We start from the raw sequence: 6,929 nt of genomic DNA, 5'->3' as shown, positions 1-6,929 counted from the left end.
TAAACACATCGATCGATACAAATAGTTTCACAAAACATTTAAGGTAGTACTCTACATCGTCATAATGGCTGACTTCCTTTAAAAACATGGATGAAAAAATCGATATCAGCAATATTTGACTTTTCCTTTTCCATTTAAATACCTAGACGAGTAGCTCAGTAGGTTAGAATACCGACTGCTGACCAGTAGGTCGCAGGTTCGAGTGCAGCAGGGTTTTTAAAAAAATTTCAGATTTTCTTCTGCTAAAACTGTATTTTTTGAGAAAATAAAGTAAATTTGAAAATTTTCAACTTCAAAATATTTTTGTACATATCCTCCACTTTTCATCTACATCAAATTTCTCTGGTGTAGCACACCTCCTTAAATCGCCATCTTGTGACGAGGTGTCGTACAGGGTATAAGCTTTGGTGTAGTGAGGTACCTTAATGCATCTTCTTGCTGCAGAATTTTACACATAGATGTTATGAATATCTTTGTTTGACATAGTGGTATACCAATGGTACCATTGTTGAATTTCTCACCATTTGTATTCCAATCTCGTTCAGAATACACAGGGATAAAAATTTTACCATTGGCAGTTGGGTGATGGTACCTGAACGCACCCAATTGAGCTTGCTTTTATAACTTGCCGTACTCATTGTCATTCCACAGAATATTGGTGGCAAAAACTTGATATGAAATGTTTTTTATTAATATCTGATTAATAATAAATAAGAATGACACGTATCGACAACAGCAATTTTACTATGTTTAGATATCTTAAAACCTTTTATTCTGAACCTTTATAATGGTAGGAAATAATTCTCATTTCCCCATACACACTTTCGAACACAATCGCAAAAGTAGACAGTCCGCTCCTGCGGGGGACACCTCACTGCGTTCATAGGATTTTGCATATAAATTGCACACCTCGTGCCCTCATGGTTCTATGGAAGAAGATGTTTAGGTCACCTGAGTATGGTGTCCGGATAGGGTCATTTGCAAAAGCGTGACTGCGTGTTAGTCGCAACGCGCCGTCACGCCAACAAGCAATGCGTCCTCGCGCTCTCACGCCAACAAGCAACGCGCCCAAACTCCCCGTCGAGGCCTCATTACGTCACCTACGAATAGAATGGTTTGTGAGCAAACGAACTCTGGTGGAAGTTTGGCAACGCGCCTTCGCGCTAACACAACTTTACGCGCAAAGGTGAGTTGTGTTAGCGTGACTATGCGTTGCTTGTTGGCTCGAAGGCGAGTTGTGTAAAGTTGTGTTAGCGTGACTGCGCGTTGCTTGTTGACTCGAAGGCGAGTTGTGTAAAGTTGTGTTAGCGTGACTGAGCGAATGCGAGTTGTGTTAGCGTGACGGCGCGAAGCTTGTTGGCGCGAAGGTGCGATGCTTGTTGGCGTGACGGCGTATTGTGACTAACGCGCAGTTACGCTTTTGCAATTAGCCCTATCCGGACACCATACCTGAGTCATTCAGGTTACCTATTGCATTTGGTTGTCGTGCGTTGGTAATTCAACGTTTTAAACTTTTCCTTGATAAATACCATTTCAGTTCTTTTCATATTTGGTATGAGCATCTTTTGGACAAGGTGAAAATAAATGCCGACAAGATGCCAATTTATGCTCTGAATTAATACTTTTTGACATTATCTGATCATCCAATCTAATCTAACGATTGAATAAAATCTTCATGAAGAAGCTTTACAAGACCATTGAAATAAAAGCGATATTAAGTGGATTCTTTTAAGTTTTCGAACGCATTTTGAAAATGGCGATAAAACCATGAATTTGCAGTGGGTCGGTCGGCTAACTTTTTATCGATGACTTTAATCACTACATTGTATCTTCATAAATGTTTGAATGCATTATATCGGATGAATTTTGCAGAATTCTAGAAGTTTCTTCCTAAATGTTTTGATAATCGGTTTTCCAGACGTTGTGTACTTTACGTACATAACGGAGACCGTTACCGATGTTCCCCCAAACATCCCCCTATTTAAAGTGCCGCCATTGTGCATCAGTATGACAAATCATCTTACATCGAAGGTTTTGTAGTATGTACCTATGATAAATTGTACAAATAGCATTCAATTTTTCTCATTCACAAGAGATTTGTAGGTTATCTAATTTTTGCTAATCAAATTTTAACGATTGTGTAAGTGCTACTAAGTTGAGAGTCCAACCGGGGTTTTTTTTGGGGGGGGGGGGGGGGGGGCACATTAATTTCAAAACATTCCATTGAAATCTCAAATGTTATAGATCAATACCTGATGGAAAAAAGTAATTAAAAAAATTACAATGCACGCGCATTCATGCACACGCAAATTTGATTTAACATGAAAGGTGAAGATAACAAACAGTGATCAATTTCATAATTCCTACAAGCAATACAAAATAGATAGTTGGGCAAACACGGACCCCTGGACACACCAGAGGTGGGATCAGGTGTCTAGGGGGTGTAAGCATCCCCTGTGGACCGGTCACACCCGCCGTGAACCCTATATCCTGATCAGGTAAACGGAGTTATCCGCAGTCAAAATCAGTGTGCCAAGAACGGCTTAACAATATTAATCGGTGTGAAACACGTCAGACAACATTTGACCCAATGATGGGTTGTATTGACGAACTAGATCGTTATAACGACCATAGAATTTGCGAAATGCTGACTTCAATCGAGCCTGTTGAAACCCCGGTACCATCAACTTGTTTGTCAGTAACTTACCTCGATTTAAAAACTGACTATACGCAGAACAAGCTCTTGCATATCGAATAAGTTGAGATATATAAAAACCATATGCAGGTGATAATGGAATATTGCTACATAAATATGGGAAGTTGACGATGGAGAAGCTGAAATCATCCCGTTTGTCATACAGTTGAGTTGTCAGTTTGCCGTTAATGTCTACTTTCAATAGAATATCTAAGTATGAAGCAGAAGTGGACGACTCTGTGGTGTCCTTTATTTCGAGCTCACAGGGATGTATCAAATCGACATATGAATGAAAGTTATTATAAGTATGAAGCAGAAGAAGAAACATCTATGGTTGACACCACTTATTAGGCATTCATATTGTAAACCTACAGAGAAAAATGCATTTTATTTCAGTTTTAATTAGAAAGTTGTGGCCATTTCAATACCAAAATGAAAGAAAATTAATGCACGTGCACGTACGTATGACTCAACCCTTTTATTAATGTCATTCAACAGCCATTTGTATCATATATACCTACAATATGAATTTCATCATGTATAAGACAGTTGTGGTGATTTTGAAATCGTCCATTACGACTTTTTATCTCGTTATTAGGACTTTTTATCTTGCAATAACGATTCTTTATCTATTTTTTTAACACTTTCAATTCGACCTCAATAGGTTTTCTTACGGAGGCTATTGGTTTGTAGAAAATGTTTTAGAACTAGCCGGACAAATCCTCGATTTAAAAAATACTGAAGTTCGATTTTCAAAAATCTATGATAAAGTTTTTTTGTCTGATTTGTGTTTGTCCGACCATCATTACAATATGTTTTCAGTCTTACCTCTCACTTCTCCCGTATTTTGATTGTAGACTGTAGTAGTTTTGTTGCTACCCTACACACTAACCCGTGAAAGGCAGGGTTGAAATGTCACAGTACTGTGAATACATGTACGTCATATAAGAGCTGAAACTCTCCATTCGACTGCAATTCGGGTAACCGTACTCGACACTGGCATTTGTTTCATACATATGGGCCCCCTCCTTAATAATAAGCACTTGTTTCATACATATGGGCCCCCTCCTTAATAATACCACAAGGTACCTAACTGGCCCCATATGTATGAAACAAGTGCCTGTGGTACTCGGGTATGAACCGAAGTCGCCCAATGTGTTTTAAATTAAATTAAATTCATCCTGATGAAGCATGCCTTCAAAGTATATGTTCTATTTGCGAGCTAGTCAATTAAGCCTTCATTAAAATAAGCATAGCTCTTTTTTGGTACTTCACCTACAGCTGGTGACGTAAAACAATAAATCTTTTCTTATATATTCATTCAGCTTTCTTTTCTGTCGGAATTCCCAGTTGTTGAATTAGTACACATTCTGTATTGCATTGATCAAGATTCATACGCGCATCGTTCACAAATGCATTGCACTCGTGAGGAAATGATATCAAATGCAATAAACATTGGAGATGGATGTATAGTCAATAACTACCTCATTTTCATTCTCAGTGACCGTGTAACGTGGCGAGAATTCCATCGCCACCGAAAGTTTTAAGACTTGCCCCGCAGATCTCGAGTTGAAAACCCGGGTAGGGGCAGAAGTGAGTTTCCATAAACAGTAAAAATTTCTTTGCTACGCGAATATTTAATTAAGAGTTCATTGTAATCACTGTGTTCAATAAAATATTTCAAATGCAGCGTGTATCTTCTATGATCCTCTTGAATTTACGCCCAATGACTATCTTATTGATCGTGTAGCGTGTGACAGCATGGTGAGAATTTTTATCTTCATCAAAAGCAAGTTTTATGAGCTGTCCAGATAGTCGAGTGGTCTAGCGCGATGGTCAAACTTGGTTTGAGGTCTTGAGTTCAATCCCAGGTAGGGGCAGAAGTGAGTATCCATATAATGAGAGAGAGAGAGAGATCACTTCCATCTCTTTTGACAATCTCTACCCAGAGTTATCGTTCCCGCTACGCTCCACTAATACCTCTGTCAACGTCTAAAAATCATATCAAAACGTACTAAAACTAACTTAGCATATCAAACTGTAATGATCATATCTAAGCAAATCAAACACTTGTCTGAATTTTATAAACGCAGAAGCTGGTAAATATGAGACACCTGATCAAATTAAAAGGTTTTATACACGGGCACTGGAAGTTAATGTAAATATATAGTATGTGCATGTATAAAAAAGGAAGGGTAGGACACTCTTTTGGGGGCAAATTCGGGTTTGGGTTATTGTGGGCGTTTTTCAAACGGCCTGACGCGATGAATCGTTCACATATACCTTACTTTCAATATATGCACGGTTTCTTACCTTTCGATTCAGTGTGATTAAACCGGAAGTAAGACAGTCTAGCGAAATTCTTAGGCACTTGGAGGTGTAAAAACATCTTTTTCTTCGAATGAACGGCATTGGAACGGAAAGAAACCGTATATATATTGAAAGTAAGGTATATGTGAACGATTCATCGCGTCAGGCCGTTTGAAAAACGCCCACAATAACCCAAACCCGAATTTGCCTCAAAAAGAGTGTCCTACCCTTCCTTTTTTATACATGCACATACTATATATTTGCATTAACTTCCAGTGCCCGTGGTTTTATATAAATATTCATTCATTCATCCAATAATACTACAATAATCATGGAATTCGTTGTTTTTGTGAACTTACTGTAAGATTTTATGCTTAACACTAAAACTTGTAAAATCATACTTTATAATGCAATAGGTAGATATAAGTTTTGCCAAGAATCTTGACATTCAGACGTTGACAGAAGTGTTGTAGTGCAGCGTAATACGCCCTCTGGTGAGAGATTGCTCTTTTGATAGCGATTATTGTACACGTGGGGGAAAACACGTCAATGTTATACTCTCACGTGGGAAAAACGTCAGCATGTAGTTGGTTGATGTTCTCTTCAATGATTGGTTTATTTATGATCACGTGCAAGTGTGCTTAAAATTAAGAGGGAAACTGTTGCTCAAAATGTGGAAGGAGTGTTTAGCGGAATGCTTAAGTTCTTTGAGAGTAAGTTATACATCATCTTTATTGCAAAGTGCATAATTTTTATAATTTGTAAACTACCATTAGTAAAAATATTAGTTTAATTGATATGAAACACAAGGGGTCATATGCCATCTAAGCTAAGCTGATAGAAATGATTATAGTAAACCGCCTTGGGAAATAGTATTTTTGTCTAAATCTGCTAATTTGCTCTTACTCATTCTATAGCTGTACGATGTAGATTCTGAATTTGTTAATTAATGCAACTGAAATTTTAAAAGGTGTAGATTTGTCAGATAATTGCTGTTCGTAATCGGGAGCTACATCAGTTTGATACTGATAAAATGATAACATTTTCACCCCACACCTAAAACAATTGAGGGGAAATAAGATGGAATAAAATGTCAGTTTTTTTGTGTGATCGAAGACAGATCCAAGCATGCCGAAGTACATTCAGCAAATTCCAGTTGTTTTAAATAATTATCAATATTTATGCAACAACAAAGCACGATGGACATTATAAAACGAATTGGCTACAAACATGAATAATTTAAAAAAAAAACCCGTAAAGTCTTAGTAAAGCTTAAAAAGTCAGGAGTACTAGCATAAAAGAAAATTTTAAAAAAAGATGATAAGAAGTGATACATGTATTTAGGTTTCTCTAACTAAAACAGACGCAGTCTCAGTCCAAGAAGTAAAACAAAAGCCCAGTGGACTGGGTTGTTCAAAACCTTGGTTAAATTTGATCACTGGTTAAGCTAACCACTGGTTAAATTTACTATCCAGTGGGTAACTAACCACTGGTCAAATTTCTGTTGCTCTAAGCAAATGTAGCCCTAGGGCTTGCTAACCAACGGTTTAGTACACTCTAAAAACAATGTTTAGGTTTGGAACACTTTTTAAACGTGTTTAGGTCTAAACGTGTTTAGGATTGTGCTTATATCCTAAACGCGAAGTGTAATAAACATGTTCTACCCTAAACATGTTCAGACTGAGAACATGTTTAGCTATGCAAAAATACAGTATCTAAACACAAAATAACATGCTAAACACTTGCTAAACACATTCCTAAACGTCTAAACACAATCCTAAACGTCTATGCGTTTAGGTTTTGAACATGATAAGCTTAGTAACATTGTTGACATTAGTTTTACAGTCTTCATGTAGAATATTCCTGTCTTCTGTAAATGAAATTCGAATTGCAGAAAAAATTGCATGTCAGAATTGCCATACTT

The sequence above is a fragment of the Ostrea edulis genome, chromosome 2 (genome assembly GCF_947568905.1).
Source record: "Ostrea edulis chromosome 2, xbOstEdul1.1, whole genome shotgun sequence".
In the NCBI taxonomy this organism is placed as follows: Eukaryota; Metazoa; Mollusca; class Bivalvia; order Ostreida; family Ostreidae; genus Ostrea; species Ostrea edulis.
Note: the sequence above shows the minus strand (reverse complement) of the source record.